Genomic DNA, 21,724 nt, shown 5'->3' with positions numbered 1-21,724 from the left:
CACTTTCCAGATGATTTCCCCTCAGAGTGACTAAGCAGAGACTCAACTTCTTTCCATGGACATTACTGCAAAAATTTAATTTAAAAAATTGTTTCTCACCTGTATAATTTAATTCCTCCCAGCCGTATTTCTTTTGATTGTGAGTTTACCTGTCTTACTGAGCCTTTGTAAATAGAATTTTATATGAAATTGAAGTAATTCTTGTGATTTGATTTTGATCTGCCACAAAAGTAGTTTTTATTACTCTCTCTTCTCTCCTCACCAAAGCTTCTATTGACTAAATCCATCTCATTCACCTTAAATCAGTAGACCAGGTTAGAAGTCTTCTGAATTGCTTTGTCTTGACAAAATTGGGGCAAGGCTTTATTTTAGCACATTGTGATAAAGTGATGACAAGACTTGTTCAAGACCTTCAATACTAGAACAGATATAAGAAATAATTTAACGTTTGAGATGTTTATCAGGGAAATGTTGGTATGATTTACCAGTCTCTATCAGAGTGTTGAAAAAGAAAGCTAAGAACTACTAAAGAATTCCATACCTATGGCAACCAGCTGCCAAACCGGAAAATGACACAACAAGGAATAGAAATCCAACTCAAGAAGGAGAGTGCATCCCTTGGAAGCAAGCATAAAGTGTAGCCTCCACACTCTCAGAGTGGAACGGAAAGTGCTAACCTCTCGGAGAATGAAAAATACAACGACAATATCAATGTATTTTTGTTTCCCTTTTAAATGCAGTAGGCGTATGAAAATGTTCAGCTTTCATCCCACAGAAGTTTTCTTTAAATACGTGTTTAGAAAATAACCTCTAGCTACAACACAATTATAGTGGCATTGGTTTTATTTCATTAAAATTTTAACAGGACTAAATGATGGTGGCATTCTTCTTGGGCACATTTCTAGTTTCTAAAGAAGGGAATTAACAAGCTCTTGTTTAAATCCTTGGTGGAAAAAATATCAACCGAGATATAGCTTCTTTTCAAACAGGTGTTTCAGCATGTAAAAAGTAGAATTACCTCTAATAGTCATAACCCAATAAAACTTTTTTGTTGCTGTTAGGTAGTTCTCTCTAAGGATAATAATGCCAGGCAAAGACAGCTGCTCAGCTTTATTTATTTATTTATTTATTTTTAAAGCTAACCAACTTCTGGTTTATATCACTGTAACTGAATTTGTTGCCTGTGACATATACAGATAAATACAAGGTATTAAAATGATTTCATCAGGAGGGCTGGCCTGATACTGTCTGCTGGAATCCTGTGAGCTTCTGTATGAATCTAACATAGTATACTATGTGTATCTGTATACACATAGATTTCTGTATATCTGTATACATCTGTATATCTGCATCTCATTAACTTCTTAACTCTCCATGCTGATTTAACAAATTAGTTTTTATTTTTATATAAAATTCCATTAAATATCTATGATTTTATGTTAATATCAGTCCTCTCCAATATATCATAGACTCCAGGAAAACAAGTACTGAGGTTTTTTTTCTTTTTCACTACATTATTGCCCAATTTTTCCGTTGGGTCTGATACACAGTCGGATTTAAAAGAAAACTGTTATCTGAATAATACATTAATGCATGAAACAAATGATTTCCTCTGAGTAATTATGAAAATATCAAAGAGATTTGTTGAGAATGACTACCGTCCACTCACTGAAATGAAAAAAAAAAACTGTATTCATTTCGTTATACATGTTTATATACAATATACAACAAAAAGTAGAAAGTTTGGTTCTGTATCAGTGGCCAGGTGTTTCTCACTAAAGAACTGGCGAGCTAAGGGCTTCTCTGGTAGTTCTTTCTGGATCTCCTTCTGTAGGTCCTACTTGCGTCCCACAGTTGTGGATTCTCCACTTGCTACAGGGTCCTAATTACTAGTCCTTATGACTAGTCACAGAGTATACTTGGACTTTGCTGATATATTTGGTAAATTACACAGTCTTCAGATATTGTGAATTTTATCTTGTTTGTTTCTGGATAATTTTCATTTCCTGTAGAATATTCTTAAGCTTTTTTTGAGATATAGATAAGTCAGTTGGAAACATTTTGCTCCTTCAGATCTTGCTTTTAAAATTTGTCAGTCTGAACTAGGGATGTTCCCAGTCAACTGTAAACTGTTGCCTGCTACCGAGGTGAGACTCTACCTAATGACCTGTGAATCACACGGTTTTCCTGTCTGTCTGGTGGGAACCAGCACTATTCACAGTCCTGTGTGAAAGGTGGGCACTGTTTCTTCTAATCCTTTTAGGAGATTCTTTTCCTAGCCTTGAGTCTTTTTCTGTCATGCTTGTGGTGATCAGTGCTCTGCTAAACAGTCAAGGGAGATCGTCTATGCAGAGCTCTCCTCTCTAACTGCCTGACGAATCCTAGCTGGTCTCATCTCTCAGCAATATTACTCAACCTAGAGAGTCCTTCAGGCTCCACTTGGGCTCCCTGCCTCAGTGGCCTGAAAATTCTCTCAGCGCAGTAAACTGAGACAACCTTTAAACCAGAACTCACCTGGTTTGTTTCCCTCACTAAGGAATCACTCTCCTTTGTTGCTTAATGCCCAAAGTCTTCAAAATTGTTATATATTTTGTTGTTGGAGTTTGTGTGTGTGTGTTTTTTTTAAATATACTTCTTTTAGAGCAGCTTTATGTTCACAGTTAGGTTGAACAGAAGGTAAAAAGAATTCTCATTCACCCCCATCCCATCCCAGTCAAGGTCTCCCACGATATCCACATTCTGCATCACAAAAGTAATTTGTTACAGTCTGTGAGCCTACATGGACACTTAATTGTCACCCAAAGCACATAGTTTACATTAATGTTACTCTCTTTGCTGTATATTCTATGGATTTTTGGAAACGTCCAATGGCATGTATCCACAATTATAATATAATACAGAATATTTTCAATATCCTAAAAATTCTATGTGTTCTGCCTAGTCCTCTCTCACTCCCCTGTAACCATGGCAACTGCTGATCTTTTTACTGTCTTCATAGTTTTGCCTCTTCCAGAATATTTTGGCACTCTAGAATATCATATATTTAGAATTACACAGTATGCAGTCTTTTCAAATTGACTTCTTTCACTTAGTCACAGGCATTTAAGGTTCATCCATGTCTTTTCATGGCTTGATAGTTCATTTCTTTTTAGTGCTGAATAATATGTTCTTGTCTAGATGTACGGCAGTTTATATAACCCTTCACCTACTGAAGAACCTCTTGGTTGCTTCCAACTTTGGCAATTAAGGATGAAGAGTCTATAAACATCTGTGAATGAAAAATACTGTAAGCCATATCAGTAAACAAAGAATGCTGAAGCCATCAAGTCATCAGCGGCTGCCGCCACCCCCCAGTGAAGACAAGCCTGCAGCCCAGCCTCTGCAGCCACTCACAGTGGTGCCCTCTGAGGGGACTCAGAATAAGAAAGGACAGGATACTGGCCCTAGATAGCTAGGTGCTTGTCAAAGGGATGAATTCAGTAAGCCCAAATGTTTGCTCCCTCCCACACATAGAAAAGTGCTAAATTCTTTAACTTGAGATGCCTGGTTTTCTTTAGTTAACAAGCAATCTTTTAATGTTCCCACTTACCTGGTCTTTGTTATAAAACTCCTATATATCCTAGCTCCCCCCTACCTCTTCAGAGCAGTTTTTCAGAGCGATCTGAGAGTCTGTCAATCCAGCTGAAGTCCTCCCACCAAATAACATAACTCTCAACTTTAAGGCTGTGCATTTATTTCAATTAACACATCCATTTGCAGATTTTGTGTGGACATAATTCTTCAGTTCTTTTGGGTAAATAACAAGTAGAGTGATTGTTGGATCATATGGTAAGAGAACGTTTAGTCTTGCAAGAAATTGCCACTGTCTTCCAAAATGGCTGTATCATTTTGCAATCCCATCAGCAGTAAATAAGAGCTCCAGTTGGTCCACAACCTTGTCAGCATTTGTTGTTGTGTTTTGGATTTTGATCATTCTAATGGGTGTGGAGTGGTATCTCATTGTTGTTTTAATTTGTAATTCCCTAATGACTTTAAAATGTGGAGCATTTTTTCATATGCTAATTTGCTAACTACATATCTTCTTTGGTGAATCAGGTCTTTTAGCCATTTAAAAAATATGTTTATATTGAAGTATAGTTGATTTACAATGTTTTGTTAGTCTCTGTTGTACAGCACAGTGATTCAGTTATACATATATATATTCTTTTTCATATTCTTTTTTTTTAAAGGTTATTACAAGATATTGAATGTAGTTTCCTGTGCTATACAGTAGGATCTTGCTGTTAATCTATTTTATATATAGTATTTTTTATCTGCTAATCTTCAAATCCCAATTTATCTCTCCCCCTACTTTCCCCTTTGGTAACCATAAGTTTGTTTTCTATGTCTGTGAGTATCTTTCTGTTTTAAGAGGTTCATTTGTGTCCTATTTTTAAATTCCACATGTAAGTGATATTATATGATATTTGTCTTTATCTGACTTATGTCAGTATGATAATCTCTAGGTCCATTCATGTTGCTGCAAATGGCATTATTTCATTCTTTTTTATGGCTGAGAATTAACCTTTATTTTTTATAAGGTTATTTGCTTTCTTCATTTTGAGTTTTAACAGTTCTTTGTATATTTTGGATAACAATCCTTCATTGTATCTTTTATAAATATTTTCTCCCATTCTGTGGCTTGTCGTCTCATCCTTTTGACATTGTCTTTAACAGAGCAGAAGTTTTTCATCTTAATAAAGACCAGTCTATTAGTTATTTCTTTCATGATCATGTCCTTAGTGCTGTATCTCACAGTTAAAAATTTTTTTTGTTGTTTTTGCTTACTTCACATGGTAGAGTAAATTTGATTCGTATAACTCCACCCTGGCTCTAAGCAGATATCTTTTAAAATCAGTTGTCTAATTTCAAAGTTTACTGTAAATTTCTTGGAATTTAAGAATTACATAGTCTTGTCTTTGGAAAATAATGGCATTTTATTTCTTTTCAAACATTCCCTCACCATCACCCCCCCCCCCTTTTTTTTTCTTTCCTTCTTTCCTAGGCTTGCTTCACTGCACTGACTATCTAACACAATATGGAGGAGAACTGCTGTTCAGGGGCATCAGGGTCTCATCAGAATCTTGAGGTGAAAGCTTTAAATAAACATTGGCTGACTGCACATATTTTGTAAGTATTATCAGATTGAATAAATATCTTACTCTTCATTTGCTAAGAATTTTATAAAGTTACAGTTTGTCGAGTTATTTGTCTTCCTCTATTTTGTTTCTTCTTTTTGTAAATCTTGATTAATGTTGATAGATCTCATAACTTTTTAAATTATAAAACAAAAAAGGTTTTCTAAGAAATAAATTGAATTTTTTCTAGCATGCATATAAATTCTATTTTAATGGCTTCTAGTCGTGTTTTTGTCATATTCTCATCACTTTCTTTAGTTAATTTTATTTAACATGATTCTTTATATAAAAGCTTAGGTATTTGATTTTCAGGATTTTATTATTTTTAGTATATTAATTTATGGTTATATGCTTTTCTGTAAACAATATTTTAACTTTATCACTAAAGTTTTTACATGTCAACTTTTATCTCAGTTCAAAATAGTTTCAAATTTCCAAATTGATTTGTTTTATCAGTGAGTTATTTAGAAGTATATTGCATAATTTACAATAAGATTAACAAACTTACCTGCTTGTTAAAGATATCTTCTAAATATATAATGTATTTAACTTTTTAGAGCAGTTAGTGGTTTACAGAAAAATTAGATGGAAATTACAGAAAGTTTCCATGTAACCTCTTACACTTACAGTTTCCCCTTTATAAGACCTTGAGTTACTGTACTATATTTTTATAATTGGTGAGCCAATATTTGTGTATTATTAATAAAAGCTCATAATTTATACTAGAGTTGAATCTTTGTGTTGTACATTCTTTGGGCTTTGCTAATGTTTTCTCCCAGTCTATGGCTTATCCTTTCATTCATTTAACATTTTCTGTCACAGAACAGAAGTTTTGGATTTTATTTAGCTAGAAGCGCAAGTTATCAACTTAAAAAGAAAATGCTTTGTGCTTTTTATGTTACATCTAAGAAGTCATCACCAAGCCCAACGTCACCTAGCTTTCCTCACATGTTTTCTTCTAGGAGTGTTATAATTTTACGTTTTACATCTAGGCCTGTTATCTATTTTGAGTTGATTTTTTGTGCAAGGTGTAAGGTCCCTGGCTAGATGTCTGTGTTTATTTATTTTGCATGTGGATGCCCAGTTATTCCAGCACCATTTGTTTCTTCATTGAATTACCTTTGCTCCGTTTTCAAAGACCAATGGACTGTACTGTGTTGCTCTAGTTTTAGGCTCTGTATTCTGTTCCATTGATCTATTTGTCAGTCTCTCCCCAATACCACACTGTCTTGATTACCATAGCTTTCTAGTAGGTCTTAAAGTAGGTTAGTGTAACTCTTCCAAATTAGCTTCTCTCCCTCGATATTGTGTTGGCTTTTTGGGATCTTTTAGATTTTTTAAACTTTTATTATTAATGCAAATTATTTCACACGCAAGAATATTTATTCGTCTATTACTCCAGCTTCCATTTGTTCTTTCATTTCTTCACACCTCACTAGCATTTTTGCCTCAAAAATTTCTGGTATTCTTATTCATAAGGCATATACTTAAGCATATATAATCAAATACCGTGTTGCTATTATTTTGAACAAATGGTTATCTGTTCAATTAAGAGTAAGAAAAACAAAGTTTTTACTTTATCTTCGCTTATTTCTGCTTTGATGCCCTTCCTTCCTTTATGTAGCCCTGAGTTTCTGACCTAACTCATTATCCTTCTCTCTGAAGAATTTTTAAAAGCCATTTTTTGCAAAACAGATCTACTGGCAACAAATTCCCTCATTTTGTTTGTCTTAGGAAGTATTTCTCTTTCACTTTTGAAGGATAATTTTGCAGGGGCAGAATTTTGAGTTGGTGGTGTTTATTTTTCCCCCTCAAATGCTAGAAATATTTCACTCTACCTCTGTAGACAGCCTGCTTTCAGAGCAGAGGTCAAACATAATTCCTTTTCTGTTCTTCTATAGCTAAGGCATTTTTTCCCCCTGGATTCCTTAGGATTTTTTCTTTGTCTTTGATTTTCTTTAGTCTGAAAATGATATGCTTTGGTTTAGTGTTTGTGGCATAATAAACTTGCTTGAGCTTCTCTGAGTTCCTGTATCTGTGTATGACATATATTTAGGTAAACTTTAAGTCATTGTTATGTAAAAACTTTCTCCTATATCTTTTTCATTTTTCTTCTGGTAATCCTATCATACATGTGTTGCAACTTTTGTAGTTATCTTACGATCCTTGAATATACTGTTCTGTTTTTTATTCTTCATTATCTTTGCTTTTCAGTATTCAGTGATTCTATTTTTATATCCTCAAGCTCAAATTCTTTCGTCAGCCAATTCCAATCTAGTAACAAGTCCATCAAAGGCATCCATTTCTATCACGGTATCTTTAATCTCTCCCATTGCTTTTTCTTTCTTAGGATTTCCACTTCTCTGCTTGAATTGCCCATCTGTTCTTGCATGCTGTCTACTTTGCCCATTAGGACCCTAATGAATAAACTGTTAACAATGGTTGTTTTAAATCCCCAGTCTGACAATTCCAACATCCCTGCCGTATCTGAGTTTTGTTTGGCTGCTAGTTCTGTCTCTGGAAACTTTTTTTGTTTTTGTTTTTGGTGTGCTTTGGGTTTTTTCTTGATATCTGGACATGATGTGTTGGGTAAAAGTAACTGCTGTAAACAGGCTATTCATGATGTTGTGGTGAGGTATGGGGGAGGGTAAGCCTTTTGCCACCCTGTGATTAGCTCTCAGTATTTTAGGGAGCTTATGCCTCTGGACTGTAAACGTCACAAGTGTTTCTCAGGTTCTCAGAGGAAAATTCTTGATTTCAGATACAGTATATTGATGAAATGTAAAAGTAGAATGGGTGACTTGTCACATGGGAAGAGAATGTGGAGAGACACAAGACATATCCCCAGACTGTTCTCCAGGACAATAATGTTTGTGTTATTCGCAAAAGTTCAAGCTATAAGTATCATAAAAGTGAATTTTGGATTTTTTATATCATCATTGACGTGAAACCAAAAGATGTTCAATATGAGAAATGATGCTACCACAGAATCAGTTCTGGTTAGGAAAGTGTGAACAATTCAGAGTAAAGCATTGTCGGCAGCCTTAAGTGACTAGACTGTGGAGCCCAGGCCAAAGCTCACAATAGCTTGCACCTGGTAAGAAGTAAATGTACACATGCACAAGTTATGTAAGCCTTGTGCACAAAGATGTAAAGATACGCATGCGCCAGTAGCATTATGTAAGCAGTATGAACAAAGAAATGAACAATGTGCATGTGCGGGCAGAATAGATAAAAGCAGGACAAGTGAGCCACATGGGTGGCGCCATCTTGTTAAACTAGAAGAAAGTGCTGAGCGCCACTGCCTCCTACTGCCGCCCGCCGGGCACACCACCTGCTTGTACTGCAATAAAGTGCTGTTTTGCTCCGTGTTGGCCCTTCATGCATCTTTCCAGTTGGCAGCTCACCTTGAATCTCTCTCCAGCCCCCCTCGGCTGACAAGCATTAACAAATATAAACTCAAAATAGTGACTCAAAAGCCTGATAGATACAAACTAAGAAGAAACCTAATGGAGTGGTGAAAATGTACATAAACACTCTGGAATCAAGTCATCTTCAAGAATTGTGGGAGTATGTGGAAGGCATCCATGAGAAGAAAAGACTTGTAACTAAGGCCAAGGATTCTTCCAGATCAGGTGCTTCTTGTGAAGTCAAATGGCCAATATCCAGGAGAGACTTGATTGGAGTTTACGGCTGAAGATAATGACGAACACCTGATTAAAACAGCGAGCGGCCTGAGAAGGAAGGTACTTCCTGACAACTGCATTTTAGTTTTGTGGACAAGTATCCACTTTGGAGTTTTATAAGCCACGATCAAAAATGCAAAGTGAGTATCCATGTTTTACCAGACTGTCTCACTTATATCTTTAAAATAAATAATTTTCAGAGTAAATTTACTTCTCTGTTAGACAATATTTTCAAATTATTTAGGCTATGTTTTAAAACTATTTGAGTACAGTGGCAGCTTTGCTCAAATGCGTTCTCTGAGGTTTAAGAATATTTTGAGATTTCTGCTCATGGAAAAACACCTGGAGTTGTAAATTGTTAGCATGGTATAAAATTAGCCTGTTTTATCACAGCTCCCTTCTTGCTAATTGTCCATCAAAGACTGGCAGGAGCTTGTGGTAACTTTTCTGCAAGTCAGCAGTGGAGACAAGATTTCCCATAGGCCAGTGCAGCAAGGAGTCCCTTGCCTTCCACACCAGAATCCATATTGACAACTTGCCGTAGGCCTGAGGGCTAAACCTAATTAGCAGAGCTTCATTTCCCCAAATAAATTAATTCAATCTAAACTTGGCCTAAAATAACTGAACTCTCACAGAACACTCAAAAAAAAAATTATTACAAATGAGTGACTTTAATTACATACTCTTGTCAGGTTTTCTTGTACTGAGGAATTATCCAAGAAGCAAGGCAGTCTGTTGAAACAGTTCTAATCTGGTTTCCCTCCACTGACATATATGTTCTTCCTATCTGACCCTCACCTCACTGTCCAGGGTAATCTCCCACTATCCACACAACACAAGACTAAATCACTGATACGCTTTGACAGGGTGTATGTGTGTATGTTTGTGTACCTAATTACTTACTGTCTCCTGAAATGCTCTCTCTTCACTAGAATTTGGAAATCATAGTATTGTCGCTTAAACTTCTACTCTGAATAGACATCTTCTGGAAGTATTACTCACTCCCTCAGTAGAGTTTGAAGTTTCTGCCCTTGTACGTACCCTCCTGATAGCAAGGATCTTAAATCAGTGTCATTGTTTATGGTTGTCTACCCATTAGAATTCAAGTTCCTAAAAATCAAGGATATTGTTATTTTTCCCTTTATTTTCAGACAGCCTATTTATTAAATAAATGTTTAATACGTATTTGCAGAATGAATAAGTGAATGAATTGATGCCCAGAACTTTTCAGCTTCATTGCAAGTTAAAGAGACCTGCACTAGTACACACAAGTAGCACTGTGCCTCAAGGCGTATGATGTCCCCCTGAGGGTGGACAGAGATGGCATCCAGCAGACAGCGTTAGATGAAGTCCCAATGATAATGTGAGTGATCCCTGTAGTGATATGAATTTACCAGACAGATTTAGTTTCTGTATTCCTCACTTAGATGCTCTTCCAAAATAGATGCTTCATCTGTGTAGAAGTGATTTCAGGTTACAAAGAGTATTTTTTTCATACACAATATAGCTGTGGAAAGTTTAGTGCTCAAGCTGTGTGGTCTCTCCATGGTGTCTCCCTACCTCCCCCTACCAAGATGACCACGGAGAATTGGGACTAAAATTATACTTCTGTCATTCTAATTTTTTCTTCTTCATTCTTATATAAGTCTCTAGAGAAGAAAACGACTGCTTTTATTGTGTTTTGTTGCGATCCTTATTTGAGATATACCTTCCTTTGTTCAACTGACCAAATCAACTAGTCCTTTTGAAATGGTGTTGAAAACCTTATATTCCGTGATCAACTTTGTGAGAGGACATAAAACCAGGGACAGTTTAACTTTCTTTATTTTTTTTTAATACATTAGGAAAGGAAGCCTCATCACTTTAATAATTTTACAAGAAAAAAGCAGAAATGAAATTACTATTTAGTGAGCACCGATTCCCATGTGAGGATGTTATCCACTTTATTCGTTTATATTTTGGGGTATGGGTCTCTTTTTCACTTTTTTAAAAAAATTGAAATATAGTTGAATTATGATATATTAGTTTCAGACGTACAACGTAGTGATGTGATATTTTTACACATTATGAAATGATCACTGAAATAAGTCTAGTTACCATCTGTCACCGTACAAAGTTATCACAATATTTTAACTACATTCCCTGTAATGCTGTACATTATATCCCTGTAACTTACGTATCTTATGATCAAAAGTTTGTACCTCTTAATCCCTTCCACCTATTTTGGACATCCCCCTACCTTGCTTCCCTCTGGCAACCTCCAGTTTGTTCTCTGTACCTGTGAGTTTGTTTCTGATTTGCTTTGTTTGTTCCTTTGCTTTGTTTTTCAGTTTCCATATATAAGTGAAATCATAGGAGATCCACTTTATAGAGCTTATCTCATTTAATTCTTCAGAACCACCATGAGGTAATTATTTTATAAATCGTTTACAGTTAAGAACATCAGAGTTTAGGGAAGTTAAGGAACTATCCAGAGTTATGCTTAGATCAAATAACAGAACTAGAACATAAATCCAGCCTATCTGACTCCAAAGTAAATGGCCTTTTCACTATGGCTTCAAATATTCTTTATCTTTTCTACAATCTTCTTTTAATGCTAATAGCAGCTGAAATAGGTCTTAAAACAGAATGGAAGTTGAATCTTGATAAATCTGTACTCTTCTCATTTTCACACTTTAGGTTCTTACGTAGGACAAAGATAAAATTTAAATTTTCCTTGAATTCTTGCAACAATTGAATCATTTTTATATGTGAGGAAATTTCCTAAAATATAAAACAAGTGCCCATCCCTTTCATTATTTTTTGTGGTGTCACAAACTTGCTGATTACCTCTACCAAGTCCTGTGGCATTTTCTTTGACCTGGGCTACAGTGACTCACACATGAAAGTCAGTTATTAAAATGATGGTGCACGAAAAGGATGAGCCGTAAGAAAATGCAATAGTATTCTTATTTTCAAAGCAGTTGAGTAATATAAATCCTATCTGCATTAATTTTCCAGTTCTATTATCTTTAGAATGAATCACCTGTCATGGCCCATAAGTTAAAATTGGCTCTTTTCCTGAAAGCTCCATTCATCTATAATTGATCTAACTAAATGTGGGGTAGAAGGATCAAAACTTATGCAATACCATTAATCACATGCCTTGTTGGCACAACAAAAATAACATAAACTGCTGTTTATCAGGCGTTTTCTATATGTCACATATTGTGTGTATATGAGTGCATTTGTTTGTATTCTCCTTTTATCTTACATTACCCTTAAAATTTGTTTTAGTGATGAAGGAAATGCAACAAATAGGATTTAATAATTCGCCTAAAGTCACAGGTCTACTAAGTCACATGGCGAGAATCCAAACCTAGGTTTTCCCTGACTGTAAATATATGGTTTCTCTGTCTTCTTTCTGAAAGTAGTACAAACTTCTTCTCAGCATTAGGTCAGAGTGTAGATTTCTTCTGTATGATTATCATCAAAGAAGGTAAGAAGATGGTTATACTGGGCAAGCAATTTTCAAAGTATTGTCCACAGATTTCTAGGGATCTCAGAGAAACTTCCAGGGACTGCAATGAGAAAACAATTTTCATAATGATACTAAGACAATCATTTGCTTTTTTCAGTGGATATAAAGTTTTGTAACCAACTCATGCCAAAAGAATGGTTTTGTAACAAAATTATAGATGTATGCAAAATCAACATATATATGTGTATATATATATGATGTAGAAAAAAGAATTACTTCAAGTTTTCAGGCTATGTAACAACATCATCTCCACTTATTAAAAGATGCTGCATCACATCTATGAAATATGGTAGATATTAAATAAATAGCATTTACTTGTGGCTACCTAAATAAAACTCCTCAAACCTGCACAAATGAAATTAGTCTTCTATGTTATACCCCATTTACATTTGGTTTGTGCTTACAGCATTTTGCCGTCCGCTCTCCAAGTTATTTTCTTGGATATGGAAAGATACGGGTACACATCTTTCTCCACCATTAGCTTGTAAACTCCTGTGTTCAAGGACTATAACTTATTCATCTTTGTAGCCTCCGCTTCACCCAGGAGACTGCTTTGCACTTTAGTTGTTCTTTATGTTTTTACTTGCTTGACTTAGGAGCCCTAAGAGATCAAGTTTGAAATATGAAGAATTTGAGAAGATAGATAAATGAACAGGATATGAGACTGACCTTCCAACACATTTAATTTCTCCCCAGTATTACCTTTTATTTCAGTAATTCTGTTTACCAAACTAAAGCCAGACATCTCTGAGCAGTAGGAAGGGTGCCAGAAAGATAGCAAAGGAGGTGGAAGACTGATTACATCTTCTCTGGCTACTCCAGCAAGTGCTATAACATCAAGATCAATGCTGCAGAATGAAATTCCAAGAATCAATTGTGGCAAAACAAAACAAAACCTTGTTTTGCTGAGAGTTTAGCCTGGACTTGCGCTATATCCACAGCGCAATGGAGATGGTCTCAGCCAGCCTTCATGAGAAAATTCTTTCTAAAGGACGAACACTGCACGTTTCAAATATGACAACAATGCATTTTGTAGGTTTAAGATAAGAGCCGCTCTGGACACAGCATGTGATGTGTTCCTCAGGCTAATCTCAGTACCAGTGTAATCGGAATTTATGTTGAATCCCACGGCACTACAGAGAAGTTAGACTGGGACTTTAAAAGTGAAAGTTCTGTTTCACTGAAAATCATTTGAAGTATTGATGAAGACACACATAGCACTGTTTTATTTACAGTCTTAACACATGTAATAAAAAGTGGAGAGAAGCATTCTCTCCCACGTTCTAACTCAGTATGTTAGAGTTTTGGCAGCCTGAGGACTCCAGTGTGCCAAAGCATCTTAAGCCAGAAGAAGAGTTGTCTTGTGAATCTAGAAGGTAGCAGCAGTGTCCAAAAAGCAAACAAACAAAAAAAAACCCCAACAAAAACAAAACCATAAAACCTCTTGGTACCTAGTAAATGCAGTGGGGACATATCCGAAGTGAAGAGGGGCATGAGAAGAGGGCGTAAGTGGCAGAAAAGCTGAGGAGAGTTGTTCATAATCATGGATTAAACACATCTGGTACCTCCTACAATTAGTCACAAGGGACTTAGCTGTAGGTCAGTTTTTGCAAGTGGGGACAAAAGCAGTCAGAAATAGATTATATGTAAATAATTTCGTATGTGTTTCTGTTCTATGTATGTTCACCTTGTATTCCCCATTGTAATCTCATTCATTTAAAAAGATAAATGTTAGCACCTATGATCATCTTTAAATCTCTCCATCAACAGCCCCGGTTTGCTCAATGTTTGACCATCTACTATTGGGCTGAAATGGACTGGCCACTAGATGGCGCTTTCTTTACAACCGTGAAACTTTGTTAGTAAAACACTTAAATTCCGCACCCCGCAAATTAATAAATTATCACTTTGAGTTTAAATTATGAACACTGAACGAGGCTGAAAAAAAAAAAACCCACAATCATGCTGACAAATCTCTCTTTAAATTAAAATAATGTTGCCTTAGGGCTAAATGCTTTAACTGCCCCAGCCGCTTACTATCCAATGGCCTTGGGCAATTCTTTCGCATAATTGTTTTCCTCAAACTTAATCACATTTCCTTGCATTGCCTTTATATCAGCTAATGAATTCGCTTTCATTTTCGCAGATAGAATAGAAACAATCAGAAGAGAACTCCTGGGCTTCCACCGGACTTCCATCTGCTTTAGATACGTGGCATTTTCCTTTCAATTTCCGTGCATAAAATACTCCTTTTTCTATGGACTCCTAGTCACTCTAAGCTGCTGAAAAAAAAAAAATCAATAATTAATCTCTCTCTCCTACATCATCAATTCTCCCTTTCACTTAAATTATTTCAAACTACAACATGTAGTAACATTTATCATCTTTAAAAAAAAAATTCCTTGAATTCTTATTTGTTTCCAAGTAATGTTCATTTTCCTTCCCCCTCTTTTCAGTAGAATTTGTCAAAGTTATTAGTACTCAGCGCCTGCACTTTTGTTTCCTCTCTCCTTTACAAATAGTTACTTAAATTTGATATATATCAAAGAAACTATTTTAACTTACGTAAGTTTTAAAACATGTGTCTGTCCATTGAAAGCATTCAACCGATCAGGTTTTCATTAATAGCACTGAATCTACTGTATGTGTGCTGTTACTATGTGTAGCAATGCTTCATTAATTTTGACCTATTGCATGATTTTGCATGGTGTGAGCGGATCATTTTGTATTGACTGTCTTCATTTTTGGTTTTCATTGTATTATTATTGATATTACAGACAATCAGCACTAAGTATTCTTGTATATGTCTTCTCATCTACATGAACATGGTTTTCCCTAAGATACCTAGAAATGTTATTGCCAGGACATAGGATATATGCATGTTAATTTCAATCTATGCACAGTTACCCCAGGTTGTTGTATCATGTTGTCCTTCTACAAGTATTAGATAAGAATTATTGTTCCTCCAATTTTACCAAACTTTGACACTCTCTAATTCCTTTATTTCAAATTAACTGAGTGGCAATCTATCATCTCAATTTGCCTTCACTTGCGTTCTCTTGACCATCTATTAAGCTGAATCTCATGACCTGTGTTTATGGACATTTTATGTGTGTTTTTCCTCTTATGCGAAATGTCTTATTTATGTATATTTTTGTACATTTTCCCACTGGACTGTTGGAGTTTTACTTACTGATTTGTAGGATTTTGTTACATGTTCTGTAGTTAAACTTATTGTTAGTAATACATGTTATGAAGATCTCTCTCAGTTTTTTAAACTTGGGTTATAATTTACATTCCATGAAATTCATTCTTTCAGAATGTACAGTTCAGTGATTTTTAGTATACTTACAAGGATGTACAAACATATTTTGATTACCTTTTCTTTACACATTGGTGAGAGAGGGAGTCTCACCCTAGAGTTATGGAGATGGCCAAACACATGATACCAGACAAATGAAACTGGTATCAGTCTATTAATCACACATATTCAAACCATGGGAGGAACACAACATGCCACATAGGGTTCAAACAGAAGTTGTGCTGAGAAACAGAGTGAACAATCAGGGACTGTGGGAGGCAGGCTTTGCAGAATCAGAAGAGTGGAGTGACCCTTGAGTCCCACAAAAGGATGTTTTTGGTTTGTTTGAATAATTCCACAAACTGGCAGGGAACTGAAACCAGCTACTGAGGGATAAGCAGAAATTTTGCCTTGTGTCTGTGATAATGAGGGTTGATTAGGGCAGGGGACCTTATGCATAGGAGGAGATTGGGGAGGATAGCTTATAGTTCAGCCATTAGACTCACACCCTCCCCTTCATTTCAGATGTCAAGGCAGCACATGATATTGAACCTTCATAGTACTGAACCACAATCATGACTGCCTTCTTTTTGTAGAACATTTTACGAGCCCCAAAAGAATCACCATACCTATTAACAGGCACTCCACATCCTTCTTTTCCCCAGAACTAAGCAATGTGTCAGTATTTCATTTCTTTTTATGGCTGAATAATATTCCATTGCAAGGATATACCACTTTTGTTTGCCCATTCATCAGTTGACAGACAACTGTGCTGTTTCCACTTTTGGCTACTATGACTAATAATTCTGTGAATATTCATTTACAAGTCTTTATGTGGATGTATATTTTCAATTCACTTGTGTTTATACCAAGGAGTGGAATTGCTGGGTCCTATGATATGACTCACTAAGATAATTTTCCAAAGCAGCTGCTCCCATTTTATATTTTACTTTACTGCAGCAGCAAGTATGAGATAAGGGTCCAAATTTCTTCACATTTTGCCAACACTTGTTCTTTTCCATCTTTTTTATTATAGCCATCCTATCTTGTGATAAGAACTGTTAAGCTGTAAGTTAGTATTGGCTTTTCACTTTTATGTCTTTGTTCCATGTGAAGTTGATTTATTTGCATGATGTGATATATCGTTTTTTCAATACTGACAACTAATTTTCCTAGAAATCTTTATCTGTTAGTCCCTTTTCTTTTAGTAATCTGGAATCACACCTTGGCTATAAGTTAGACTTACAGGTTTCTCTATTTTGTTCTATTTTTCAGTATGTGTATAGTTCGTCTTCATGTTATAATTTTGAAAAAAATTCTTGACACCTAGTAGGAGAAGATCTCCCACCTTCTGTTCCTTTGAAAATGATCTGGCTATTTCTCAACCTTTTGTCTTTCATATGAGCTTAAGATTGCTTCATCATATTTTTCAAAGAATTCTAAGAGTTTGATTGGAATTGCACTGAATTGACAAATCAGCCTGGAGAGTATTGACAGCTTCATGTTTGTGAGTCTTTCCAACCACGTGCATGATATATTGCTTCATTATTATAAGGCCCACACATAGGTACCAGCTTCCATTCATGTGGTAGCTTTATAACAGCAAATTTAGGCTCTATATTAATTTATTATAATTCCAATTATTAAATGCAGCTCACAAACTGCATGCCTGGCTGCTCAAATCTTCCTCTTTGTTTAAATAATGCACTTTTAATATTCTCAGGTTTGCAGTAGGTCCTTTCAATTCCAATCTTGATATTCACACATGTTAATAAATTTCACAGACCCCAAAACAAAGGAATTAACTGAAATTCTCTTTTGTCTCAGTAGTTACAGTCACAATAAAAAATGAATTAAATAAATACCCAAACCAATGTAACATTGCATAGAAACGAATGTGAAATCAAATGGATATTACCAAAATGGAAGAGAAACTCACAGAAAAGGACGTTATACAACATTACAAATTTTCAAAAGGAATCTAAACCCAATTAGCACAAAGATACATCTCTTTCAGCTAAATGCTGAAAGCCTCTTTAGGATTATTTAATTCATACATCACTTTTAAGTAGATTGGAAAATGAAGGTTTCTAACAGCAATGAATTTAAATACAAAGGCTGGAATCATACTCACACAAATCAGAGATCTTACCAAGTAGCACCTTTTATTAACTGTTTCAGTATGCATATAACCCTGAGGCACAAATACAGCTGGGAAAATTCAGGGATTGTCAGCTATACGGGCCTTGCTATTTTGGATATACTCTTGCCCACATTGGATATGAGATCCCCTAACTACTGTATGCAGCTACATTACTGACCAAAAAAACCCAAAACCTATTTTGATCATTAAACACCTCCATTTTATACAGTCATCTATCTCAAGTGAGTTTTTGAAAGCCAGGCACTGGAAATCCATTGATAGTAGATTTGTTTACTATAAACATTGTTAGACAGTCTAGGTACATCTTTCTAAAGCATTCTACAGATAAGGACTCTCCCAGTAGTAAATATCATTAGTTTGATTTCTAGGTTTATCATTAGAATTAGTCCTACAGGTTTGAGGAGCTCACTTGCTTTCTTTCCTGGACTGTACTCCTGTTAACAGAAGATAATGGATTATATATCTGCAGCTAAACAATTTACTTCACAATATTCATAAAACTTGAATTGCACTGAACAGAATTCATACGGTAGCTAATATTTGAACATTAATATAGATTTATTTTATGGGTCATTTTAAAAGGTATAGAGTTAATATAATGGTTTTGAATTCAGAATATGATTTTGAAATATTTTAATGTTTTATGAAGAATGTTTTTAATAGCATTCTCACATCACTTGTAACTTATTTAAAAAACACATTGATATGACTTTAAAATAATGTAACATGTGGAGTCAGAACATTTTAAGTGCAAATATCTGCATAATAGGAAATATGGCATGAGCTAATTTGCCCTGACATAAGTTCGTGAAGAAAGGAAACAATAAGGTAACATTATAAATGGTATATCATCATCCTGTTTAAATTATTACCCAAGCATTTTTGAACTGAAAAATCTTTGAGAGATTTGGAACCATATCCAAGCCTATTTTTCTAACTTAAACCACCATCAGCCTTGAACTGCAATTTATTCAACAGCCAAAGAAAGGAAGGCCCAGTGCCACTGTCTGGCCTGACCATCACTGAAAAGTGACATTTTTGCTCTAGAGGACTCAAGAAATGAGCACATTTTTTGCCACTGAAATTAGACTTGTACGATGATCCAACAATAAAACAACACCCTCCAGATAATTTAAATTTCACTGTCTCTGCATTTTTCTTTTAATAACTTTTGCATTTAATTTTTTTAAGTAACACATCTTCTATCCACTGGATTGTAAACTGTAGGCATGTAAGATTACCTCCTACCCAAACACACACATACATGTACCTACATTAGAAATGATGTTAGAAATGATAGGGACCATTTTAAGTATTGAGGAATGTATGTTTACATTATTATGTTAGAAACAGGAAACTGTAAACTAGAACATTGATGGAGCCCCAAAATAAATACACAAGTGGGAATCCTTATGGATAGGACGAAGCCCCATTGCCTAAATAAGGTCTTTACAACACAAACTGGATGACCAATAAAGTATCAGTGCCAGAGCCATGCTTTTAATGGTGTGTAAATTTTTCTGGAGCTGTGCAAAATTCAGAGTTAGGGTCATGCTCCAGATAGGAACCAGAATTCAGAAATGGGTCACGTCTCAAAATCAGGAATGGAATATCTGCCTGAATGAGGCGAAGCTATAAAATTCTTAAACCAAAAGATGTTTTTCTTCATATCATTGAAGATATTGCTCCTTTATCTCTGATAAATAGCTGATTGCATTTCCTTTGTAAGCAGCCTTTCCTTTCTCTCTGATGACTTAAAAGATATCAGTTGACAAAAGCTAAAATACCCCCTTTGATTTGACTGTCTTTTTTTTTTTCTGCTTAAAATTTACTACATGGAAATTGAACATTTTTGCTTAGTGTACTTCCACCTTACTCAGAGTATTCAACGACTGTGATACTGAAGAATGATTAGTGCATACCATCTGCAGCAGTATGTCATATTTATTTGTATGTGAATAGTATTTATTTAATAAAAATAATTGCTTATATTATTTAAAGTAATGCCATAAGTTAATGCTGAATCCAATCAAGTACCATTTCAACCTTTCAATATGGAATTATAATTTTCTTTGATTTATAAGTGTGTTGAATTTTAGCAGACTATTAATTAATATAAGGGGTGGCTTACGTTCTTGGATTAGTCATATTACATGCTTCTTTACATGAGCTGCTGAATTCTATTTGCTTATATTATATTTGGGTTTTTTTTTTTTTTTTTTGGTACCAATAAATACACAACTTGAGGCTGGTGCTTTTATTTTTCCAGTGGTTTGTTATCAATTTCTTTACATAAAAATTATTAATTTAATTTTTCCATTTCATCCTATGTAGATTTTGACAAGTTCTTTTTTAACCAAAGTTATTTTGTCTCTAAAAATGCACTGATTTAGTCCAGCTGCTCACCTTATTTACATAAATTTTGGTATTTTATTAAAAATTACCCTGTTTTAAACAATTTCTTTTATCTGTGATTATTTCCTCCCTTCTTAAAATGACTTGAAATATGAAAAAGATTATTTACCATGTGTTCTCTAATTACTAACGTTTCCCTAAGGTTAAAAAAAAGAGCAATACCTGGCTTCAAGGCAAGTTGATTTTTTTAAAGAAAATGTTAAAAGCCTGATTAAAATGTATTCTATTTCTATTTTTCAGATAATTCATACAAGTCTCTAAAAATTCCCTGTTTATGCAGTTAAATGATTCCTGCATTTCCATGATAATAAGTCTATATCCTGCTTATGTTTGGTGAATAATTACTGAAAAATAAGTATTTGTTGAATTGACAAAAATAGATAAATACAAGTATAATTGATATGAGAAATTTTATAGTTACTCTATATATCAGAGCATTTTGCAAGTAATTATGCTTGATTTTCTACTTTTGATATTGTTTGCGTCTTACTGAATGAGATAGCTTGGCATGTTTTGCTGTTATAAAGTAGTGAACCAGTAAACTCTTTGGTTAAGTTTGCCAAACTTACTCACCCTTGTTCAATAATATGGGAATAATCATAAGAAACAAGAGTGACTGAGAAGGGCAATTGTGAATTAAAAGTCTCAGAAGTTTGGCCCTGGGTATCTCGATCACAATTATGTCCCCCACTGGAGCTCTGTCACAGTGGCCCTGTTTCATTCCTGCAGCTCATCCCCTCAAGTACGTTACAGAAAACTGCAGAATTAAAAACAAGACTGCATTTCAAAATGAGAAACATCATAAAAAAAACTAGCTTAGGAACCCTCATGGCGAAAGTCTCTCAAATAATACTTACAGTGGAAATTCTGCAAGGAATTAGAAAAACATAGTTTAAAACGTGAATTTTATAAAATTAAAGAAAATCATGGTATTTCCTAAACTGGAAGACAAAAAAAGAAAGAAAGAAAGAAAGAAAGAAAGAAAGAAAGAAAGAAAGAAAGAAAGAAAGAAAGAAAGAAAGAAAGAAAGAAAGAAAGAAAGAAAGAAAGAAAGAAAGAAAGAAAAGAAAGAAAGAAAGAAAGAAAGAAAGAAAGAAAGAAAGAAAGAAAGAAAGAAAGAAAAGAAAAGAAATGCTAGTCTTCAAAGAGAAGATTATAATGCCACAGAAGGAGATGAAACGTAAGCTAGTAGAACTCAGGAAACAAATGAAAGCGAAAAATAAGATATTCCATAAATTACAGCCTCATTGAAAGTGTTGATTCCCTCCCGATCACCCTAGTGAGTAATCTGCTGCCAGCCCTGCACTGCGCCAAGGTGCCCCAAACACTGCAACAGCACGTTGGAAAAGGAAGAGTGATAATCCTGTGTTTTGGCCAAGTTCCTGCTCAAAGGCTATAATTACACGTTGGCAACTTTTCTTTCCCCTTCCTAGAGCTGCTTCTCCTCACGAGGAACTTCAA

The sequence above is a fragment of the Camelus dromedarius genome, chromosome 12 (genome assembly GCF_036321535.1).
Source record: "Camelus dromedarius isolate mCamDro1 chromosome 12, mCamDro1.pat, whole genome shotgun sequence".
Taxonomy (NCBI): Eukaryota; Metazoa; Chordata; class Mammalia; order Artiodactyla; family Camelidae; genus Camelus; species Camelus dromedarius.
Note: the sequence above shows the minus strand (reverse complement) of the source record.